The following is a 25,074-nucleotide window of genomic DNA, read 5'->3' on the forward strand; positions in this document are numbered from 1 at the left end:
GTTCTCTAGGAGACGGAGTCTGGGGGGGTGGGAGACCGGCCGCAGAAAATCAGGGAGCGGATGGTGACAAGGACGACTCTGGGATTCGCGACTGAGGAACGGAGATGGAGCTTGGGAGAGGGTGGAGCACAGTCTGCCTACCTGGCATCTACTTCTTCTCTCGCCCCGCAGGATGCCCCTTTCAGCTCCAACACTGAGAGCCCTCCACCCTCGGCCTGGCCATCTGCAGCAATTTTTGGAGGTGAAAGGCCATTCTGGTTGAGGAAGGCGCCCGAATGGGTCCATGGAAGTGCCAAGGGCCCAACAGGAGAGGACCAGTGCCCACGGAGGGTACAGACCAAGAGGCTTTTCTTTCAAAAGGAGGCTACTGGTGGTACAGAAGCTTCCCCGCCACCACCAAGAAGTGGCCCAGCGCTGTCGGGCCTTTTCAGGGTGTCGCCACCAGGCTTCCCAGCCGGGGCCGGCGCCCCTCGTTCACGGAGCACGTGCAGAACAGGGCACCGGCGAGGGGCCCAGGTGCTTGTCTCAGCCTCGCACAGGCTCTTCGGGGACTTTTTGAAAGACCGTTGCAGCATCCCAGTGAATAGAGGCGTTGCGGAGCATCTGCCCTCTGTACCCCAGCTGGCTCAGCGCCGGCCCATCTGGAGGCCCACAGAGGGGAAAGCAGGAGAGGTTTCCGATGACGCGGGGAGACCGTCTATCAAGAGAGAACAAGCGGAACCATCTCTGCCTGAACAGAATGCCCGCAGAATGGCCCTTCGAAGAGGTACTTGTTCCAGAAAGCGAGATCATTTGCTCTTAGTGCCATTTGGTTCTGCCTCTACTGATGAGTCAAGAACAGAACCTGGCCCGCGCCCCAGCCTGGCCGATACAGAGCAGCGAGTTCCCGCCGGCACTGTACTCTCAACCAGGGAGACGCCTTCAGTCGACAGACTGTTTTAGGCGAGAATGTAAAAGAGTCCCTCGTCCTGTCGGAGCAAGCCAGTCCCACGGCAGCCGCTGGGCCCCAACTCTGCCCCCTCGGATCCTCAGTGTAACCTTTCCGACTCCCTCCTCGGGCTTTCGGGATTTGGTGTCCCACTTGGCTCTCGAGTTTGAATGCGTTTTACTAGCTCCGTGTTCCTCCATGAATTCAAAAGCAAGGCCTCGCCAGTCCTCGGCGTCCTGGACCTCGTCCAGCTGGGCCACACCCGAGACCTAGATCTCGGGAGCCCCGCCAGCAGCACTTGAACCCAGCACTACTTGAACTAGTAGTGGGCACAGAGATACACACGCACATCCGTGGAACTGCCCGCCACGCCCCACAATCACCGTCCTCACGAAGCTCACGTGGGGGCGCCAGTGGCCTCCCCCAGGTTACTGTTCCCCAGGGAGGCAGAGCTTGTGGCCCTGTGCGCTCACCAACGCGTCCAGCTAGACCTGGACGGGCCTACGTACTGCACATCCCGGGGAGGCCTTGGGATGCGAAGGGGCAACGGCTCAGGCCGGGATGGCCCAAAGGCTCGCTGCTGAAGCAGCCCCCCGGGCCAGTGGCAATGCTGGCATGGGGTGCGGCAGACAAACTCCCAAGAGGCCACCTCCTGGTGTCCACGTCGTCACCTATGCTCCCCGCTCTGCGAGTGGGGAGTACTAGGACTTGATTCTAAACGAGAGAATATGTCACATTTTTAAAAAAATAATTAATTAAAAACTTTTTAAATGAAAAAAATTTTTTTAAAAAGACAATAAAGAAGTTCCCATTGTGGCTCAGCGGAAACAAATCTGACTAGCAGGCATGAGGATGCGGGTTCGATCCCTGGCCTCACTCAGTGGGTTAAGGATCTGGCCTTGCTGTGAGCTGTGGTGTAGGCTGCAGATGTGGCTCAGATCCCACACTGCTGTGGCCGTGGTGTAGGCCAGCAGCTACAGCTCCAATTCGACCCCTAGCCTGGGAACTTCCATATGCCATGGGTGGGGCCCTAAAAAGACAAGAAAAAAATAAAAAATGTCTCAGGTGATTCTCACGCAGTAGTCCTAGGACCACACTTGGAAGATGAAACACCGACCTACGGGACAAGTGGTAGGTTTTCAATAGAGGAATATGACAACACACGGCTGAAAGAGGATCCCCGCGGGCTGTTAACAGGGAGAATAAACCCAGTAGGGGCAGGGATGGAAGCGGGGGCCAGGATCTAAGAGAGATGAGAACGGCTTGGCCAGGGTAGGAGCCACGGGATTGGAGAGAAATAGATGGATACAGCCTCTATTATGTAGGTGGAGCCCACAGAACCTGCCGATGAGCAGAATGTGAGCAGAGAGAGAGGGAGGATTGAGGATGCCACCCTTTTTTGACCACACCCACAGCACGTGGAAGTTCCCAGGCCGGGAATCAAACCCACGCCGCAGGTGCAACCTATAGCACAGCGGTGGCAACACCAGATCCTGAACCCACTGGGCCACAAGGGAACTTTCATGCTGCCAATGTCAGGATCTTCGTGTCTGTGTTCATTAAAGTCCCGTGGCCACTGTAACTGCAGTCGTGCCACAGCATAACCCTCATGAGAGAGACGAGAAACAGGTAAATATAAAATCGATCTACTTCCCATCAAAGTAGAATAACCATTTGTAGCTCTGATCTCCTTAACTCGACAGGACGGTCCATCATCATCAATGGATCGATTGTTTAAATACCATTCCTCAGACGAAACAGCAGAAGTACCTGCTCGTTTATGAGGCGTATAACTCTTTCATCGGAGTCAGCTGTATTCAAGTTGTTACAAAGTGTTCACGAAAAATATCTCAGGCAGAAATCATAAAGTTCTATGGATGGAAAACCCAGGTAAGGACATGTCTTTTCTCTAGACCAGGAAGCAAGTGGAGAAGAGAGTGAGGCAGATACATGATTGCCATGGAAACCTTTCCTGAGTGGGGCGGATTGACTTGGAGAAAGAGAATTAATTCCTGTTGGGCGATTGTTTAATTTTTCCCTTTGTGTGTGCGCGTGTTTGAAGTTTTTTATCTCACTTAATCTTGACAATGACCCTGTGGGGTCGAGATCATTATCTCCATCCTACCCTCCGGATTTGATAACAGTGGCTGAAAGTCAAATAACGAATTAATAAATGAAAAATTTGCACCTCTTCTTTTCCATCCAAATAAATTCCAAAGAATTAAGGACCTATGTTTTAAAAGAAAGCTATCAAACCGTACATCAAAATATAAGTAAGTATTTAGCAGATCATGGGATGGGTAAAGATTTTTCTAAACAGGAGAAAAATGAAGCATAAAGCAAAAACATTGATAAATCTGACTACAGATATGTATTTAAAGCATATAAAAATATCACAAGCAGGAGTTCCCATTGTGGCTGAGCAGGGTAAGAATCCAACTAGTATCAATGAGAAGGCGGATTTGATCCCTGGCCTCACTCAGTGGGTTAAGGATCTGGCATCGCCGTGGGCTGGGGCGTAGGTCGAAGAAGCAGCTCAGGGCCCACGTTTCTGTGGCTGTGGTGTAGGCTGGCAGCTGCAGCTCTGATTTGACCCCTGGCCTGGGAACCTCCATATGCCACGGGTGTGGGCCTAAAATAGCAAAAAAATAAATAAATAAACATAAAGAAATAAACAAAAATATTTTATTGGCAGGTATGTATCAACATACCTACCCCACTGGTGAAATCCAAAACAGACACAATGGAATTGAGCAGTAAGTTCCAATAGCCCTAAAAATGTTCACGCCCTTTGACCTAATAATCTGACTGGCTTCTAGGAATCTTCTCTAAGGAACTGATGAGATAAGCAAATATCCATGTGCAAGGAAGTCCACTGCGGCAATTTTTCTAAAAATGCGGGGGGAAAAGAAAGCCTGTACCCTCAACAACAGAAAATTAAATTTTGGTACCTCCATACACAAAATAATATGTTGCTGCAGAAAATTACACTTTCGAAGACCATCTCATGACTCACGGAAATGCTCAAAACATCGTCCAAGTGGTATACAAATCAGTCGGCTCCCTTGCGTGCCTGTGTCTATGTATACAAAACATTCTAGAAGAATTTGCACCATAACATTAACCCCGGTTATCTCTGTGTGATGAGATCATGAGTAGTTTCTCTTCCTTCTTCACCTTACCTTATTTTACACATTTGAGACCATGCGCATGTATTGTTTTTTAACAAACAAAAAAAAGTAAAATACATTTGGGGTTGGTTCTCGGATATTTGGAATTTTAAGAGAAATGCCAGGAACCCAGAAAAGGTGAGAATCCATTCGATAGAGTTTCCCTCTTTCTAGTGACAGGATCGCGTGCAGTTATGGAGGGAGCCTGGGTGCTGACTCCTTGGTCATCACAACTTCTCTGGAGCCAGGAAGCCCAGGTGGAGGGGCCCACCCCATACGGAGCAACCTTCTTCCCTTAGCCCCAGCTTCTCCTCCCTTTCCCCACCTATCCGGTAGACCTCTGAACTTGAAGGCTGGGCGCCCATTCTTGCCCTGGTGTTGAGATGATTGAATCTGCTCTTCGCTGTGCTGTTGGGCTGGTGCCTGGGTCTGGGATCTCAGCTGTCCCTGCTGTTGGCTCTGGGTGTTGCAGGTTCATGGCGCCTGCAACCTGAATGGCGTCGCTTAGCGTAAAAAGAACACTGTCTTCCTGCAGAGTCTCTCTTAGCTAAAGGTAGACGCGTGGTGACCTGCTGAGGACCCACGCTCTATTTTTCAATCTTAATTAAACTTTCCCTCCCCCAAGGCTGGAACTAGGGGGAAGGTGAATGAGGCATCCAGCGCCTCCTTGAATTATACGCCCTGGGTACCCTAGTCCCGGCCCTGAAGCTTGAGGCTAATACTCATCCCCAACAAAAAAGCCCAAAGACTTCAAGTCAGAAAAAGCATGAATAGAAGACCGTTTTTAATTTCTTTAAACCTTGGTCCATGAAACATCTTGTGTCAGGCTTAGAAAACATTCATTGAACGATTCGACAGGCTCTTTATAAGGTTGAGGAGGGGGTGGGCGTGAACAGGGCCTTAAAAACGTGTTTACAAGGCCATATGTTTTGTTGAATTGCAAAAGTAGGAAATTTTGATCACAGTTGGTTGGGCAGACAGCTCCTTTCCACTCTGACTTGCCCCCTTGCCCCTTGTGTCAGGTGCCACCCGAAGGGCCGCAGGCATTTGGGGGACTGGGCTGGGGGAAACTGACTTGGGACACATCGGTTTCGAGCTTAGTGGGTATATACATGGGGTTTGCAGTTACTTCCACGATCAGTTAAATGATCCCTAAGCATCCTGCTGTAGGAATCACTTCCGGGATATTTCCACCACCCACTGAGCAGGCTGACTCACCTGGGGTCATGACATAAAGGTCCAGAAGCCACACTGCTTGTGCATGTGGCCTACAGCAGCTGGTGCCAAAAATGGGCAGAGAGAGGAAGACACTCAAGGCTTGAGTGTCCCCAGTCAGAAGCAAGTCTTTGGAAAAGTCTTTCAAATCTTAAATACAGATTTTAAAAGAGAGAACAGGTTTCCCTAAATTTTGTTTGTTGTTGTTGTTTGCCTTTTCTAGGGCTGCTTCCTGCAGCATATGGAGGTTCCCAGGCTAGGGGTCGAATCGGAGCTGGAGCCGCCAGCCTACACCACAGCCACAGCCACACCAGATCTGAGCCGAGCCTGCAACCTTCACCACCGCTCACGGCCACACTGGATCCTTAACCCACTGAGCAAGGCTAGGGATGGAACCCACAACCTCATGGTTCCTAGTCGGATTCGTTAACCACTGCGCCACGACGGGAACTCCTTTTTTCTTGTTCTTTTTTTTTTTTAGGTTTCCCTAAATTTGACAGCAGTATAAACAATTGGTAATTAGATGAATCTCCAATGAAGCATCATGAAGCTGGGAGGAAAAGAAAGGTTTTTTTCTAAACTCTCAAGAATATAAAGCGAACTTCAACCCATAATGATAGAGAGAAGAATGAGCTTCCAGCTCTCCCCACTCTTTTCCTGGATTTTGTGATGTCTATGATATTTGTCAGCCTCCCAAATTTGTGGTTTCTGTGATTTATTTGCCCTTTCTAAATAAATATTGACTTTGTACCTCATTTTGAATTTGTGATTCTGGTTGCTTTTCTTAAAGAGGGCCCCCCGAATTTGGTAAAAGCTCCAGGCCCCACAAATCTGGATCGGCTTCTGGGAGGAGATGCAAGGTGGTGGAGATTTGCCGATGCAGCATGATTTGTGCAGGCAACTCTAAAAAAGAGCTTTAATAATAGAAGAATGAGTTATGGGCTACATTCCTGTCCTGCCTCCGTCACCCGTACCCGGGGCGAGGCTTCCTTGAGGAGCCGGGCCAGAAGAGCCCGCACCCAGAGGGAAACCGCGTCCCTTCGGGGAGCAGCAAATGTCCCATCACTCAGGGCACTGTTTTTCAATGACACACAGAAAGAATTTCCCCACCACCTCCCCGCTTCCTCTTGCACATGGATTCAAAGCAAAAATATTTATCGAGCGTGCGAGACTCCAGGTCACCTTGAGATCAAGCCAGGCAACAGGATCCAGAGAGAGTGTGGCTGTGTGCAAGGGGAGCCACGTCTGGAGCGCTGCGCTCCATTGGGGAAAACCGAGCAGGCGAAGGTCTAAGGGCAGAGGGAGGAGCCCAGGAAAACCGCATGCAGCGTTCGCTGCTCCGCGGCCCCTGCTCACAAGGGCCCACTGGACCTGCAGAGACTGTAGGAATGTGGCCCAGGGGGCCTCCGAGGGAGGGGCAGGGAGCATGGCAGGCCCGGCAGAGGGGTGTGCTCCCCACGTCAGTGGCTGGAAGGGGGCCGGGGCCTGGCCTATCCCTGGCCATCCGGGGCCCGGGCCCGGACAGAAAGCCTGCAGCGTGACCCCCTCCTGATGGCACAGGCTTTGGAGGTGGGCAGGCCTGTGCCTCAGCCCCACGTCCAGCTGTGGGACCCAGGACAAATGATTTCATCTCTGCGCCTGAGTTTTCTCGTCTCTACACAGGGGCTCATAACACCCACCTCACAGGGCGCGGCAGAGGCATTCTAATAGTAGCTGTAACCAGCGTTTACTCGGCGTAACCGTGTGCCAGGCAGAGCACGAGGTAAAGTGTTTCGCTTGTCTGCTCACCGCATTTGATCAGCACAATGAACCCCCCCCTCCCCGGCCAGGAAGCTTTTTTCCCCCACTTTACAGATAAGAAAACTCGGGCACAGAGAGGTTGAGTGATCTGCTCAAGAACACACAGCTAGTAAGCGACAGAGCCAGGGTTTGGCAGGGATCCGTATGCCTCATCACACTCTCGACTGCCTCTATCAATACTCGCAACTGGTTTTTCAACAACAGAAAAGGCTACACTGTGGCCACTCAACAGAATGTAAACGCTGGTGTTCCCATCATGGCTCAGGGGTTGACGAACCTGCCTAGCAGCCATGAGGACATGGGTTCGATTCCTGGCCTTGCTCAGTGGGTTAAGGATCTGGCCTTGCCATGAGCTGTGGTGTAGCTCGCAGACACGGCTCAGATCCTGCATTGCTGGGGCTGTGGTGGAGGCCGGCAGGCAGCTCTGGCTCGGATTCCAATTCGACCCCTCTGGCCTGGGAACCTCCATATGCCGCGGGTGCGGCCCTAAAAGGACAAAAGACAAGGGGACAAAAAAATACTGTAAATGCCGAACTGACAACACCAAACCCAGGAGTCTAGCCCGTAGAGACACCGGCAACGATGTGCACATACACAAAGCTTTCTGATACAGAGCAACCTGTGAAAGCAAAGACGGGCGACAGCCCGAATGGTTCGGGGGGGGGGGGGGCAATTGGCTGAACAGACCATGGCGCATGCGCACAACAGAGTGCTCCACAGCGGTCAAACGCGAAGACCTGAATGTACCCCACAAAGTGATTTCCAGGACATATTTTTTAAGTGGGAAGAAAGGAAGGTGTAGCAAAACCTGCCCATCCGGCTCTCAGTTACCTGCGGAAGGAAGGATGAAAGATACACATACATGCACATCTCATGTTAAAACAGTCAAAACTGGAAGGATGAGCCGTAACGATTTTCGAAATGGTTTTGCCTCTAAGGTGAGGAGGAAAGACGATGCAAGGGGCAGGCACGGGATCTAGATTTATTTGCCTCTATCTTGGCTTATGGATTTGCCTTTGGAATCCCATAATCGTATTATGTCATCATGGAAGAACACGGATAACACTGTAAAACAGAAATTCCCACACTGAAAGCAAAATGAAATAAATGAATCTAATTGTGTGTGTTGTTGGTGGCAGAAACTCTTCCCAATGACTTTGAAATACAGTAATTTGCTAGGCTGTCCCTAGTGAGAGTTGCTTTAAGTACAAGAACTATAAAAAAAAAATCTGTGAATTATTTACAGTAATCATATTGTGGTGGTAGCATTAGTATTATTATTCTGAGACAGTTTTGTTTGTATGATGAGATAAACTGAGTAAGTAATTGTGTGATATTTTAATTCTATTATCCCCAGCGGCCTTGGAAACTGGGCTACTCCTCCATGCAGGAATAAAGAGATGCGACTGTAAGACAGAAGATGTGACATAAACACCCTGTAGTTCTGAATTTGAATTGCGAGTATCACGATGAACTCAAGATATATTTTACTTTAAAAAATACACATCCTAGCTAGCTCTTCTGCTGAAAAGCTTTAGAAACAATGGCCTACCCAGTAGCAACGAGCACCCTTAAAATGCAGATTGTCATCTTGAAATATCAGGTGTCACTAACAAACGAGGGCTTCTTGGAGAGACGGCTGGTTCCAGGTCTGAGGCAGGAGATGTACGTGCGAGCCTGGGGCGTCGCGCTCTACCCAGGAGCAAGGAAACCATCTAGAGGCTTCCACGGGGCAAAGACGGCAACAATTTGAATATCAGAAAAATCTTGACCACCATGGATTGAATACTTGACATACATTTAAACCCATGATTTCATGCTTTTAACAAAATCTACTGGGTCGATATTTTGCATAAATATCCCCTTACAAACATGTGTGAGAGTTTCTCTAGAATATGTCTCCAGAAGTAGAAGTGTTGAGCTTCAGAGTCCTGCACAGGCTATAACATCCATGCGCTTCATTTACTTGTTACCTAATGATTCCATCCAAATAGTTAAAAAGTCAATGGGCTCCCTAGAGTGTATCATAAAAATTGTAGTCTCTTTTCCTACCTTCTCTCGTGCTTCTCCCTGGAAGCCACCTCTTTCACCCATTTTAAAAGTTTCTTCGGATACTGACCTCCATTACATATCATGCGCACATTAAAAAAAAAAAAAAAAACTCCTTAGCCACTGTGGTGCAATGAAAGAGAACTGGTTTGGGAAGTGAGCGTGAAAGGCAAAGGATGGGGTATTGATGCCGCATTTCTGTAGGGACTGGGCAGAGAGTCGACCAAGCAACCCAAGAGTAGAGAAAATCAATGAAGAAGGCATGGGACTTAGAATACCAGCACTGCGCAATTGGTCATGAACGCATGGATTTAGGCATTGAACAACGAGATGGCATCATCGCCAAAAAAAGAGGCTCTAGACAGGATGTGAGGGGACTAATGCCATCGCCGACATATCATTCTTGCCGCCCCCAAATGAAATCCGCAGCAGACCAAACCTCCAGATACAACTGCCCATTCATCAGAAACACCAAGGACGGGAGCCTCCTCACCTAAACCACGGAGTCAGTCCACCCAAGCCCGGCTGAGACTCTCTATAGGAAAACATCCGGGTTTCTTCAGCAAATAAATGATGGGGGGGGGGAAGGGTTCCTAAGATTCAAAAAGTTCTGCAAGACATAGTAACCTTAGTCAATGGTAACATATGGGCTTCATTGGCATTCAGAGTCAAACAACGCGTATTGTGTGTGGGCACATGCGTAATTGGAAATCTGATCACTGAACGGCTATGCGATGACGTTAAGAGATTGCTGCTCTATTTCTATTTGATAGTAGTATTGCGACTGTGCTATAAAATAGTCCGCGTCTTGTAGAGATACATACTGAAATATTTGTGCATTACCTGATATCAAGTCTGGGATTTGCTGTAAAATAATACGGGAGGGACGGGGTAGATGGGGCCAGAGATGCAACACAACCAGCCTCGGGCTGCTAATTAGCATGGCTGCGTCATGGGTACGGAGCGGTGGTTTATCAAACTACTCTCTCTACTTGGTATATTTTTAAATCTCCCTATTTTTCTCCTTTGTCCTTTTTCTTATTTTTCCTTAGTTTTAAAAGCAAGGTCAAGCTGTCAGAAGTTCAGCAGGAGAGAGGGAGGAGGGGAGGAGGGGTCCTCCCAGGACCAAATTCTCATGCAAGCAAGGGAGCTGCCATCATTAGAAACATCTGCCTCCTGGGCCTGCCTTTTCTTTGATGCACAGGGGCCTGTGACCCCTGCCTGGGTAGACCCTCAGTGTCCTTCCGCTGCCACTCTGACTCCCATCTTTGATGACCTAAAGCTTCTCAGCAGCAGCCCTGATTCCTAAACAATGAAGATCAGCTTTTCCAACAAAAGCCTCTCGGCTCCGAAGACCCATCTGAAACCCAGCTTAACGCAGCTGTGAGTTTTTAATTATTGCGGCTGTCGGGTGATGGAAGTACTTTACTGAACAGTTCAGCACTGCTTCTGTCTTGAGGCCTTCAGCAGCCAAGCCCACTTTAAAAACCCGACGTTCTCGCGGTCAGATTTCGTTAGCATTTTAACAGTTTGCAGAGAGCGGCGCGATCAAGCTTACTGGTTAGAGCTCACACGGAGAGAGGACAGCGGGGCTAGTTTTGCGGAAAGAACCTAGAACCAACGTGAGCCTGTTGCCTCGTGTACCACCGGGAGATGATGAACCGAGACTAGTTTTGAGAATCAAACTGAATGATATGAGTGAACATACTTTCTAAACTGTAAAGTGCAGGATATATAAAAGATGCTCATTTATACAAGTGAAAAAAATATGCAGTAGTGGGAAAACCCAAATGAGTGGTTACTGAATTCATACAGACACGCTGAACTTTCATCGTCTTCGTAGGCAGAACTGTCTACCCCTCATTTCTTGGAGCCGGTTTGTGTCTGCCTTTTTTTCTTTTCTTTTTTTTTTTTTTTGTCTTTTTAGGGCCGCACTCATGGCACATGGAGGTTCCCAGGCTAGGGGTCCAATCCGAGCTACAGCTGCCGGCCTACACCACAGCCACAGCACACAGCAATACAGGATCCGAGCCAAATCTGCAACCTACACCACAGCCCATGGCAATGCTGGATCCTTAACCCACTGAGCGAGGCCAGGGATCAAATCCGCATGCTCATGGATACTAGTTGGATTCATTTCCGCTGTGCCACGATGGGAACTCCTTTTTTTTTTTTTTTTTAAGGGCTGTACTTGCAGCATATGGAGGTTCCCAGGCTAGGGGTCCAATCGGAGCTATAGCTGCCGGCCTACACCACAGCCACAGCAATACAGGATCCGAGCCAAATCTGCGACCTACAACACAGCTCACAGCAATACCGGATCCTTAACCCACTGAGCAAGGCCAGGAATCGAACCCACGTCCTCGTGGATGCTAGTCAGCTTCGTTAACCACTGCGCCACGGCGGGAACTCCATGTCTGCTGTTTCTGTGAACAACACACACCGACGTACCCCACACCACACAGGCACCGTGCCTGCCACAAAGGAGCCTCGGTACATGCTTACTACGCTAGAATGAACTGTCACGCTCTCCTGGCCCTTTCCCCCACCCACTATGCTTTAAGCCTTCGGTTCCAGGGGTCTCTGAATGCTGCTGCATCTCACAGGCCAGACAGACAGCCTATGAGACCCTGCGAGACAGCGCGTGGCCTCAAGGCATCTGCCAGTGGGCTCTCTCACCTTGGATGGTGATTTGGAATTACCCAGATTTCAAATCCACTCATTCGGAGCAGCTTGACATGTCCGGTCCTTTCATTAGAAGTTAACTTTGGTGTGGATCAGAGATGCATGTGCTCGCCTCTTAATTTTTAGAAAGGTTGGTGACCACAGCAGGAATGCTGCTACTTTCGAGGGTTCTTACTCTTGTTCCAGAAAGAAAAGGTGTCTAGGAAACAAGACCTGTACACGAGTCACAGCCAGAGGCATGAGCAGATGGGATTAGTAAAATTGGACTGGGTCCAGTTTGGGCAAACACTTGGCACAAGAAGTGCCAAAAGTGTGGCAAAAGTTCTATCACTGGTAGAAGGAAGCCAAGTTCAAGGAAGCCAGTAGCAGCAGGTCCAATAGAGGCTAAGGGTTCTGTCTACCCTTGGAGGGCAGAGCAGGCAGACATTCAAACACGCTGGCTAGCTTCCTGGAAGTTGCTTAGACCGAGGATGTGTTGGATGTGTTCTGACTACTGCCGCTGAGCTTCCCTGTTAGTCCTTTGGGATTCGGTTCGGATTGCCTCTGCTCCGCGGGACACTCAATCCCACCCCCCTCGTCACTCTTAAAGCTGGTGTTGACCACCTCTGGCCTGGCCTAGAGCTCCAAGACACCTCGCATATAAAATGATGCAGAAAGACGTGAGACAAAAGGGCAAAGACAGACCTACAAATGCAAAGAGGACTGGCACTGTTGCTGTCGAAGTGAGTTGAAGGCAGCAGATTTAAGCAGAAGAGAGAGAGATTTTCAATAAATAATAATATGATCCACCGAAAAGTATCAATAGTCAGGAACCTAAACAGACCAAACCATCCAGCATCGAAGTTTGTAAAGCCAAAATTCTAGAACAAGGAGAGATGAAGCCAAAGAGGTAGACAGGATCCGTATGATAGAAGGAAGGCTTTGAATACCTTTTTTACCTTTTTTTTTTTGGTCTTCTTGCCATTTCTTGGGCAGCTCTCGCAGCATGTGGAGGCTCCCAGGCTAGGGGTCAAATCAGAGCTGTAGCCTCTGGCTCCACCACAGCCACAGCCACGTGGGACCCGAGCTGTGTCTGCAACCTACACCACAGGTCATGGCAATGCCGGATCCCCAACCCACTGGGCGAGGCCATGGATCAAACCCGCAACCTCACGGTTCCTAGTCAGATTCGTTAACCACTGCGCCATGCTGGGAACTCCTTTGAATACTTCTGAAGGAACCTGTATCTTCTAGGGGGCAGGAAACCAAACAACCTCTCTGCTCCTTGGCCACACCTTGTTTTCCTGTTTGTGTCAAGCTGTGTCTGTGAGCAACACAAGGAAGCGGCCCCTTATCACCAGTATCAGCTACAGAGGACACCCTGGCACGATGACCAGCAGAATTCTTCAGGAAATGAATGACACTCTGCCTTGGGACTCTTTCTTTTCTTTTTTTTTTTTTTTGTCTTTCTTGCCATTTCTTGGGCCACTCCCTCGGCATATGGAGGTTCCCAGGCTAAGGGTCTAATCGGAGCCGCAGCCACCGGCCTACGCCAGAGCCACAGCAACGCGGGATCCGAGCTGCGTCTGCAACCTACACCACAGCTCACCGCAACACCGGATCGTTAACCCACTGAGCAAGGGCAGGGACCGAACCCGCAACCTCATGGTTCCTAGTCGGATTCGTTAACCACTGCGCCACGACGGGAACTCCCTCATCATCTTTCATATTAATCTATCTCAACTATTTTCTCGAGTCTTGCTTTGCCATTTCACAGCTTTTCACAGGATTACCTTTATCTTCCTAAGTTGGCTCTACACCTCAGAGGTCCGACGTGGCCTGCTATTGCTGCTTTCTGAGCAAGAGGACTCGGGGATGGCGCGTGGATGGGCCTGAGAGTCGGGAGCCTTCCTCTGAGAGGCACCTGCTGTGATCATTCAAGACGGCGGCGGTAAGGAGTCGGCGTCTGCCTGCGCTCGAAGAGGCACGAGACACGAAGTCTCGGGAAGAATCAGCAGGGCTCAGTCGGCTGAGAGAATTAGTGCCCAGACCATCTCCAGCTGAGCCGGCCACGCTCGCCAAGGTTCCAAGCACGGTCCTGACGCCCGTGACCCAGATCAGCTAAGCCCTTCCCACCAAGAGGGCACATATAAACGCTGTACACTCTGAGCCATTTTCTTAGTCGGCCGAGGGCCAAATGATCCAGTGGCCCGGATGGCACTAGGGATGGCACAACGACAAAGGAAGAGGAGCTCACCAGCGTCCACTCTCCGCAAGCATTCTGCCCGCAGTCCTGACACTCCAGCTGCCCCACCCTGCAGATCCGGCAAGCGCTTTGCAAACCAAAAGGTTGAGACCCCAGATGGGGCAGGAGGGGCGCACAGGACGTCCCTGGAGATTCCAATACCAAAAATAAGCCACAGGCCAGCCCTGGCTGGAGGCCATCTGCGCCAGACGACAGACCAGAAAGGGCTCCCCAGAAAACATAACGTCCCCCGCTCCGCACGTGGCCTTCGCGCCCAGCCCGCGGCGCTAAGAGCAGTCCCTCCTCCGCTGCCTGAACCAGGCCCTCTCGGAAGCCACCCCGGGAGCCCCCAGGCAAAAGGTGGTTCCTCCCAGACCTTTCAGTGAGGAAGTCTCTGGAAACAGCAGCATGAACGAGGGAAAACGGCAGCGACACCCGGGTTAGTACATGTGTGACCTTGGGTAAATCATCTCCCCTCTCTGGGCTCGAGTTTCCCGCTCTGTAAAATGGCAATAAAAGGGTAGTAAGACTTACCCAGCAGGTGGTTGCCAGGGTTAGATGGCGCTCAGCACAAGTAGGCTCTCAGAAATAATCGTTGCTATCACTCGAGGAAAAGTCTAGAAAAGGGAGGCAATCTGTGAGTCTCCAGAGGACCGAAACAGGATTGCTGGGCGTCTTCCCCTCTCCCAACACACCGGGCGCAGGTGCACCCACCTGCGCATGCCCACACGGGCCTCCCGAGGGCTGGCCCGCGGGCTGAGCAAAGCCCCGCCCCGGCCTGCTTCTGGCACAGGTGAGGCTCGTAATTGCCGAAAACATCCCCACGGGAGACCCCGCGGAGGCTGAACCCCCCCTTCCTGCCGGCCTGGAGCCTGGAGCCTGCGTCGTATTTGCATACTGATTAACCTCCGTAGGAGAAATGTGGGATTTTGATCCCTGTGGGTGTGCAGGGTACCCTTGCCAGGTAGAAGAAACTTCCATGGGCCGTCGAATTTCAGTCTTCCAGCCAATTCGATCTGCTTCCTCCCTGGAGCCACACCCAGAGAAGGGGCGTGAACTGGGCTAGAAGTTTGCCGGCCCCACAGGAAATGCTCCTGCAGAGATGCAGAGTCAATGAGCCAAGCTCCGTTTAGGTGTACCTGCTTCCTGGTTTCTAAGGCACTTTCACAACCATGATCGCACTCAGTCCCCTGAATAAGCCTGTGAAGTAGGTATGAAGAAACCCATTTTACAGGCCGGGAGACTGGGAGATTCATCTGAGCATGCGCACTCTCCCCCTCCCTCCCATCAGGCTCACACCCCTTGTGGTTCTCACGTTCACATTCGAACAAAAGGCTGCGCTCCACACTCCTACTCCGTTCTTACTCTTTCTGGCTTCTTTACCATCCAGCCAGCTCCATCAGCCCCTAATTCGGTCTCCTTTTTCGGTGGCTCCTGCTCACCTAAGGTGTTTTACCGCCAGAGTAGAGCCAAGCCTTCAGGCCAGAAAAATGAAGATGCCTGCAAGTAGTGACCTGGCTGCTTCTGTTTTTAACAGTTTAATTTCAAAGGAAATGGACCTCACTTAACTAAATTTCCTTTTCGATTTTTTCGAGCTATTAAAGAACTTGCATATCTAATAAATATTTAATAGGAATTCCCCTCCAGCTGAATTCAGGCCCCTCAGCATCTCATTACCATGTCTTAGAATAGTATCCTCATTGTCACTTGCTTAATTATGCTAAGAAAGAGTTGAATTGTGTGGCTGTTGGGATCAGAAAGCGATTAAATTCACTTGGCAAGACTTTGGATCTCTCATTATGATCCTCATTTAGCACTTCTAATGGAGTTATTTTTTTCCCTGTACCGACTTGGGAAAGGCTTGCTCCGTCTAGCTGAGTATTTCCTTGAGCCTTGCACAACCCCGCACTGTGCCAGAGAAGATCAGAAGATACTTCACACATCGTTTGCACTCCCAAGCACACCAGCCACCCAATGAGCCACGACGCAGAGGCCTGGAGAAAGGGCTGGGCCCGGGGGATGTTTGAGATGTGGCAGAGCGGTCCCCTCCGACGTTAGAATTCCTCCTGCAACGTCATCGTCAAGGGCGAGTCCAGGCCCTGCTTGGATTCCTCCAGGGTCAGGAAACTCACTTCTCCCTGTGGCAGCCTCTGGGCTCTTTGGAGCAAGTTCTTCATTGCTTTTGGTCATTGGTCCCCTCCCTGCCCTCTCCATCCTCCTTGATTTTTGGATAAGCGACAAGTCTCAGCTCTCTCTTTGAAGATCCTTCGGCGATTTGGAGATTCTGAAACCAAGCAAGACCCTGTGGGCCCCCCATGGGTACAAAAGCCTTTCTGGGCCTCCCCCCTTTCTTGTTTGTAGGGAAAAGACTTCAGCCTCTAGACCTGCCCTGAGTTCCAAAAGGCAGATTCAAACAGTTGCTCATCGGGGAAGGGAGGGGATGCAGAAACCAAGGGGGAGATGAAGAAACAATAGTGCAGCCTGGGGGCAGGGTCCCCCTTCCTCCTCAAGGAATAGCTATAACAAGGCCTTTGAGTTCTTCTGCAGGCACAAAGCCCCCCCCCCCCCAGCCCCGCAACCCAGGTGGAGATGGTAACTCTCAGCTGAGCTCAAGATTCCTGGAGCTCCGCCCCGTGACCTCACCACCAACCAATCAGAGCACACCCCGCAGCCCTTACTCCACATCTTGCCTAGGAAATCTCTTCCCCGAAAACCTCCAGCTAATTCAGGGGTTTTTGAGCACAAGCCCTCCTCCTTGCTCGGCCCCACAATTAGCCTTTCTCTGCTTCCAACTCCAGTGTTTGGTTTCTTTGGCCTCCTGGGCATCAGGCACCAGGACTTGCCTTCAGCAGCAGTTTCTCGCCTGGCTCCAGTGAGCCTTCTCCTCTCTCAGTTCTGCGTCTCCAGACATGATTTCCAGTCCCTTCTGGAACCGAGCAGGACCCTGGGAGGCCTTCCCAGAGTGCCCCCCCATGTCCCCCGCCTGCCTTTTTATCTATAGAAAAACTTTAGTCAAAGAACCAATTTAATCAGAGAAGTGAAAAAAAATACAGAGAAAAAGAAAATAATTATAATTAAGCCATTCAACAAAGTCAAGGACCTTCGGTTCTTCAAAGACTAGATGATATTCCGAGCCCTGTCCTTGGAGCTGTTTTGCAGGTGCTGAAGCCCCCACCAGGTGGAAGAAGTTAACTGCGTGCTGCCCACAAACGCGGAGACCCCAGACCAGCTGGAACCAGAAGGTTGATGAGACTGACTCCCAGTGGCCTTCACCACCCACCAATCCGGACAATGTCCATGAGCTGTCCACGAGCTGACCACGCCACCCCTGGATGACAGCCTTGAGAGCGGGTGCTGGCCTGGAGCAGTGAGCCTGGCAAACGTGACCCCTGCCCTCGCAGGACTTAGAGCCGAGGTGGGGAGACAAGCACAAGGACATTAGTCCTAGTGATGGTTTTGTTTGTTTTCTGGGTTTTGGGGGATTTTTGTTTTTGCTTTTCAGGGCCACACCCACAGCACATGGAAGTTCCCAGGCTAGGGGTCAAATCAGAACTGCAGCTGCTGGCGTACACCACGGCTCCCAGCAACGCCAGATCCTTAACCCACTGAGCAAGGCCAGGGATTGAACCCGTGTGCTCATGGATACGAGTCAGGTTCATTACTTCTGAGCCACAGCGGGAACTCCAAAAGTTTGAAATGCCTAATGGAATAAATGCAAGCTCTGAAGCCTTTACTTAAACATAAGTTGGACCTTGAGCGAGCTGTACCTCCTCTAGGAAATGTGCATTTTTACCTTTTTTTTTCCCCACCCCCCCATGGCATATGGAGCTCCCAGGCCAGGGGTCAGATCCAAGCCACAGTCGAGAACTAAGCTGCAACTGTGACAATCTGGATCATTAACCTACTGTACCAGGCCAGGGATCCAACCCCCGTCCCAGCACTCCCAAGACACTGCTGATCCTGATGCGCCACAGCGGAAGCTCCCCCAGGACTGGTTCTGGTGGTCCTCCTTCCTCCCAGAATGAGGAATGCTTCATCAAGTAGTTCTACTTGCTGGGGGTTTTAGTTCTGCAGAAGGGCTCAAAGACATTGTTAAGTATATTCCTTGAAGAGGAACCAGGACCTGCCCCAAGGCTGCTCTAGGGTCCCCTGATGGCTCCTCCCTGGTTTCTGCGTCCCCTCCCCTCCCTGATGAGCAACTGCCCTTTGGAACTCAGGGAAGGTCACGGAGGCTGAGGCTTATTCCCTAAAAACAAGCAATGGGGCACAGAGCAAGCCTTGTGTGCCCAGGAGCCCCGCAGGGCACCTGCTCGGTTGTGCTCCTGTGATGTCTCACAAGAAAGGGGCTTCTGAGGTCCTGGGCGCTGATCTTACACGCGACCACGGCCTCAACTATCATGGTTATTTAATCAATAGGGACGTCGGCAACTGGCCCTGTGGGCTGGTATTGTGGAGGTGACCTTTGGCTGAGGCCAGTCTTCCTCCAGGAGCCGGTGCCAGCCCCCAGCAGAGAGAAGCCCTGGAGGTCCTCCTGCAGTGCCCCAGGCGCGAGCCTCCTTCTCTGCAGACTGCGAGGCCATGGTTTGAAGGTGTCACTCGGCTTTTGGATAATAAATGTCTGTTTGGGGAGATTAACAGATTCATTTCCTTTGTCTTGCAGCCGGCTTGGCACACGGCTGGTTTTCATAGCAAGAAAAGGAGTTGAACACACCTTTCGAGGGCAATCCGGGGCTCTGTCGGGCACTTTGCAGAGTCTTCTCCTCCACCTCTCCCTTCGGAGAGCAGGATTATAAAAGGCAGAGCGCCTCTGTCAGAATCTGCAGCCTGGCAGATAATTCTCCTGAGACCCACACCAAGGCACCAGCTCCGAGCGCGCACCGCCTCCCCCCCGCCCACCCCGAAGCTTTAGAATATATTTCACAGCCTTCTCAGAATTCTCCTATCTAAATACACTCAGGTAATAAAACTACAATAAAACTACAATGACATAGTTAAACAAAAATGCCTGATGATTTTATTCTTTTTTTATCCTTCAGCTCTGGGAAGGAGAAACATCATGCAGACATGGTAACGAGAGAGCCCTGCCTTGAGAGCGGATGATTTGCGTCCACACCGTCTTCAGCCCGAAGGTCATCTTTCGCCGGTGACTCGGGCCAGGAGGGGCAAGCCGGCCACAGAAAACCTAACTCCCACATCAGGCGTTTTCCAAGTCTGAAAGGAATGCACACATGATCAGAAATTCTTCTTTGTGACGAAGGGCAGGGAACATACCCGGAAAAGGGGAGATGATTACGAACAGGACAGCTCAGAGGAGATGGCTACTGGTGGAAGAAGCGCGGAAGGTAGCCTCTATAGAAGAATAGCCTGGAAGGAGAGTCAGTCCAGGCTCCTTGATGGCCTTCCATCAGGGACATGAATGGATGGGAGAAAAGCAATATTCATGGAGTTTCTACAGAGCTCAGGGTGCAATGAAAGCTGCAGAATGCGCCTGTGAAACAAGTATTATTACCATTCACTGGACAGATGAGGAAATCAAGGCTCCGAGAGGAAGGGGTTTACCAAGGGCCACGTGACCCGGAAGTGCCGAGCTGGTGCAGACTCTGCAGAGGCACCGTAGGAAACGCAGCTTATCCTGTCGACTTGCCGGGCCCCTGGGGTTTTCTGGGGATCTGAGTTCCCACGGGCACAGACCTGCCTGTTTGTCTAACACCTTCACTTAATGAACAAGAAGATGTTTGCCTGGGTCCCCGGTACTTTGATGCAGTGGCTCCAGGTATCCTTGGAGTTTCAGCTCTTCAGGTACACGCTTCGTTCTTTCAGTATTTTCCACAAGCCGGATCCTTGGCCACTTCCATTGCTCAGGAAACTTCTGGTTGCAACGGACAGAAATCAATAGCAATCTAGCCTAAAAAAAAAAAAAAAAAAAAAAAATCAAGCCTAAGCCTCCCTTAAAACCATGTTTTAGATTAAAGAAAAAATCCAAGTACTGGTTAGGGCATGAATCCTTGGAAGTAACAGGAACCAGGAACTAGGGGTTCAAATACCATCACTTATGAATTCTCTCTCTCTTTTTTCTTTTCTTTTTAGGACTGCACCTGCGGCATATGGAAGTTCCCAGGCTAGGGGTGAAATCAGAGCTGCAGCCATAGCTATGGCAACGCCAGATCCTTAACCCACTGAAAGAAGCCAGGGATTGAACCCGCATCCTCATGGATACTAGTCGGGTTCTGCTGAGCCATAACAGGAACTCTCTTTCTCCGTGTGTGCGTGTGCGTGTGTGCGTGTGTGTGTGTGTGTGTGTGTGTGTGTGTGTGTGTGAGAACTTTACAATATTAGGTTCAGACCTGACTTTTTTGAGGACAATTTCAAAAATACTACAGAAGAGAGTTCATCCGACTTGGAGTCATGTCTACACCTCTGAACCAAACCACAGTGGCCAAAGGTCCAGGTCAGAACATGACAGCATTGGAGGTAATCCTGTGAGAGGAGCGAGACTCAGGAAAGGGGCAGGAGACAGGCGAGCCCATCGAACCTAGATCTCAGTTTACAGATTAGCTCCCCTTAAAGAATGTACATATATGTATGACTGGCTCACTGTGCTGTCCAGCAGCACTTGACTCAATGCTGTAAATCAACTCTACCCTAAGAAAAAAGAAATTTAAAAAATAAAAATAAATGCCCACCCTTACTCCCACTCTGGCTGGCTGACAGTCCTGGCCCAAGCAACCCCCAGGTCCTTAGGGAAACGCTCGTACAGGAAGGAGCTGCCATATCCACCAAGACTATACATGGACCGCTGCATATGGCCTCGGCTTCTTTTCCTGTTACTATAGCAACAGGACGGGTGTCCATGTTCGTCTTCCTTGCAATGAAGCTCAAAGACCAACTCAAGCCTCACTGCTATCTCGTCTCGGCGTCTTAGAATCTCCTGTTCCTTCCCTCATCATCAGAGATGGCCAATCAGTTGGCCACTGGCTGACTCTGGCCAGTGGACCTGCCGCCTTATAGGGCAGGTAGTATTTCCTAAAATCTGAAATAATTTACCCACACACAGATTGTAGATTTTTACGTGGATGTGCAAGTGTCCAGCTTCTCATGAAAATGTGGGAGACCTGGCCACCCTGGGCCTGCAGCCCCTCCTGGCAACAGCAGCCGGAGCCCAGTAGGGCTGCCCACTTCCTTCCAGCGGGCATGCGGTCTTCAGCTCACCCTCTGTCATCTTAAACCCACGTCACCTGCTACCTTCACGCACTATGTCTGGCCTTTTGAGACCTCTGCCTTCAAATGGACTTTCACGTCTGCTGTGTGACATGGGCGTGCATTTGTCCTCCACTTTAAATCTCATGGTGGGGGGGAACCAGTAAGGTACAAGCTGAAAACATTATTTTTTAAAAAGAAATGAATGCAAAACTCTGATGGGCTCACCATACCCTTGGGATACATTTCCAACTATAAAAATAAGTGCCCACGTGTATATGGGCATAACATTCCAGACCCTACATGATCTAAGTGCAAACGACGTGTCCAGGGCACAGCCCGCCAGGATGCACTGTGGGTGCTCTGCCACGTCTCATCTCACAGGCACATCACTGGGGTTGCCTGCCTCTGTCTCCGCGCATGCTCCCTCTTCCTAGCAGGCCCTTTGCTGGCCAGCCAACCCCTCTGACACCTGTACAGCCCTAAGGCCATGCCCTCTCCCCTCCACAGCCCTTCCAAGCCAATGCGGGCCCAGGACCACCTGCTGAGCTATACAGAGCCTTAGGAAAATGAGAAAAATGTGCCATTTTCCTCAGGACACATGCCTATATCTGTTAGAAAACTTCCCTAATATACACATTTTATTTTTTATTTTTTTATTTATTTATTTTTTTTTTTTTTTTTGCTTTTTTGCTTTTTAGGGCCACACCCTTGGCATATGGAGGTTCCCAGGCTAGGGGTCGAATCGGAGCTGTAGCTGCTGACCTACACCAGAGACACAGCAGAGCAGGATCCGAGCCCATCTGCAACCTACACCACAGCTCACAGCAGTGCCAGATCCTTAACCCACTGAGCAAGGCCAGGGATTGAACCTGAGTCCTCGTGGATGCTAACCAGATTCATTAACCCCTGAGCCACATGGGAACTCCAAATATACACATTTTCTGAAAAATTCAAGAGGAGGGCTTGAAGATAAACTGGAAGAAATCTCCTAAAAGGGACACCCTAAAGGTTTTTTGCAATGTTTTCAATGTAGTCTTTTGCAGCCTTTCTTTTTTTTTTTTTTTTTTTTTTTTTTTTTGGCTGCACCCATGGCATGCACAAGTACCTGGGCGCCAGGGATCAAACCAGAGCCACAGCAGTGAAAATGCTGAGTCTTTAACCACTAGGCCACCAGGGAACTCCACAAGCAGCCTTTTTAATGTAAAAGGTCCTATTCCATCTTGTGTACCTCTCATATCAATACAGTAAAAGATGACTCCATATCCATGATATTCATGTGTGTGTATATCTATAATACGTGTGTGTGTGTGTGTATACACATGCATTTTCGATGCGTACAGCGTGGGTGGTTTCTACTCAAATTTGGCATCCCTGTGCAGTTCACAACCTACACAGCAGTACTTAGCTGTCTGCTCCTGCCAGGGCAGAAGCAGCAACTGTCCAGTGTCCCCACATTAGTGCTTCACATCTCTACCACGGACGATCCGTGTGTGTCATCCCCACAGTCAGGTCACAAGTTCTCAGGAGACAGGAACCACATCTCAAGGAGGTGAGTATTCCCGGAACACGTGGAAGGCAGCCCGTAATGGGCACTGAATCATTTTGTCAGCTATTGAGTCGTGAACACCTGACAGCTGGGTGGAGTAGGTGGAACGTAGTAGCCACATCAGACCTACAATCCAAAGGCGGTCCTGGGGCGGGTGGCCAGTTCAGCAGACCCTGGCTCCTGGGCAAAGGGGCTCCCTTGCTTTAGAATTGCCAGGAACAACATTCGACTTGGAGATCGACAAGGCCATTTAAAGAAAAATCAAGGAGACTGAACTAAAATGGGCTCTGCTGGTCCATTCTCAAAAGGGCTTCTTCCTTATATTTTCCTGACTCCTAACACAATGAAATCGCCGCGGCCTGTGGGTGTACTGTTACTTCTCTTTCTGCTCATCAGTGGAGGAGTCAGGAAGTGTTTTCCTTCACTGCTGTGCCGGGTGCCTTGAAATTTCCTTCATCTGCCCTTGGCTGAAAGAGAAGTTCCACTACCTTCTCCTGGGCGGGAAAGACCATAGGCTCCTTGGGGCTGAGTCCATTCCTAGAAATGAAACATCCTTTGAGAAAGGAGCAATCTCCTGCCTCACCCAGGTCCATTCTCCTTCACGCACAATTCTGGCCAGGTTGACCCCCTTTTGGGGGGGCCTCACACTTACCAGACTCCATGCTCAGTGCTTTACATATAATTCCTCATGCAAGCATCACCTAAGCCACACGGGGCAGGTACAATTATGACCCCCGTTTCAATTCCATATGCGAGGATCACAGCAGGTAATTAATAGACTCAAATCCCATCATTCAGTAAGTGGCAGATCCAGAATTGGAACCTAACCTTGTCCAAGGCCAAAGCTCCATCCTCTCGATCACTAAAGCAAGGCTTCTCAGGAACAGGGCCAGTCTAGTGTCTTGTCCAAATGCAGATTCTGATTCAGCGCATCTGGGATGGGGCCAGAGAGTCTGCATGTCCGCTCAGCTGCCAGGGGCTGCTGATTCTAGGATTTCTCAGACCACACTTGGAGTGGGAAGGGTTTTCTATTTCCCTGAGGAAAGACCCCCTAGTTATGGCTTTCAGCCTGGGAAGCATGAAAACGTTGAGCCCAGAGCCCTCCTCTGCTCCACCAGCCAGGGAGGGATGGCGTTCATCCAAAGCCATGATGGCCCAGAAATGGGCCTGGTTCTCCCAACCTTCCTAGGAAAAAACAGAGAAGACGCTAACAGAAAAGGAATCACCTCCAAAGTCCCACAGGTATGGCCAGTCCATGTTTCCTCCCAGCCCCCTCTAGCAAACCTCTTGCCTTTGCTCTGCGTCAAACCACGCCCAAGAGTCTAAGTCCCCAGAACCCCTCCATTCTGTCGTCTGGGGCCATGTTAGCAGCTTGGGGCTCTGTGCCATAAAGGCCTTGGCTCAACACTAAACTCCACTGAGACCCAACACCTCTTGTCACCAAAGCCCATTTATATAAGTGTTCAAGTCACTTCACTTGTGCTGAATGAGCCTTCCTAAAATGGGGGCCATTGGAAAAGGCAAATCAACAAAACAACTATGATGGCGGCGGTGGCATCAGGTCAGCCTTGAAAGCTTACTCAGCCCATTGTGGGTCCAGGCGAGGACCCATCTCTTCTTGAGAAACCTTGTCCAGAACGCCTCAAGGCCACCCTACCAAAGTAGGGGCTGCCAATGAGCCCAGGTCGGCCCATGGTGGGTCCTTTTTGTTTCCAAAACGAAACCTTTCCAACGTTCTGGAGACGTGTGGACGATGAAGGGCTCCCACTTGTTGGCCCGCCATTGAGCGAGGAACAAACCCCAAGGTAAGGCCGGGCACGGCGATGCGAATTCTCAGCACAGGCGAGCAGGAGAGGCTCTCAGCAGACTTTGATAATGAAGAGTGTTTCCTTTGCTCCAAACAGTGCTGTCGGGGTGGGGTATCTTTCAAGGAGGCAGAGTCCACAGCCTGCCTGCATCTTCTGAGTTCCACAGAGTCTCGCAGTTGACAACTCATAATTAATTAACAATGAACCCTGTCTTGCTGTGCATCACAGCGGCTGGCAGGCTCAGCTCCGAAAAGCCAACCATGTGCTCAAGTGGCAGCTTCTTCGTCCCCACAGCCTTCAGCTCAGTGTCTGATGTGACAGGGCAGGCCCCGCCTCGGGACAACTCGGCACATGCGGAATGGGGAGCGACAGCTTTCTGGAACCAGGCTACAGAAGCCACCTGCCCGCGGCAGAGGTCCATGGTCCCGAAGCTCAGTGACTGCGTTGTC

The 25,074-nt window shown here is 50.4% G+C and overlaps 1 protein-coding gene and 2 long non-coding RNA genes across 9 annotated transcripts in view; 1 reads left to right on the forward strand and 2 right to left on the reverse strand.

The window, feature by feature from the left end:
* Positions 1–16,531, reverse strand: part of LOC110257797 — a 268,589-nt gene extending 252,058 nt beyond the window's left edge. Inside the window, exons 1-2 of the mRNA XM_021080475.1 lie at positions 14,786–16,531; positions 14,606–14,688 (exon numbers count right to left, since the gene is read on the reverse strand). The gene's annotated coding sequence lies outside the window, so the exon portion shown is untranslated. The remainder of the gene's footprint in view (positions 1–14,605; positions 14,689–14,785) is intronic.
* On the forward strand, positions 17,111–19,182 carry LOC110257800. The gene is made up of 3 exons (XR_002340794.1): positions 17,111–17,486; positions 18,732–19,028; positions 19,108–19,182. It is a non-coding gene; the product is annotated as an uncharacterized LOC110257800 (long non-coding RNA).
* LOC110257799 overlaps positions 19,062–25,074 on the reverse strand; it is a 37,360-nt gene continuing 31,347 nt past the window's right edge. For all 7 annotated transcript variants that reach the window (XR_002340793.1, XR_002340789.1, XR_002340790.1 and 4 more), the window contains one exon: positions 19,062–19,976. This is a non-coding gene — a long non-coding RNA (uncharacterized LOC110257799). The remainder of the gene's footprint in view (positions 19,977–25,074) is intronic.

This window comes from Sus scrofa, chromosome X (assembly GCF_000003025.6).
Source record: "Sus scrofa isolate TJ Tabasco breed Duroc chromosome X, Sscrofa11.1, whole genome shotgun sequence".
NCBI lineage: Eukaryota > Metazoa > Chordata > Mammalia > Artiodactyla > Suidae > Sus > Sus scrofa.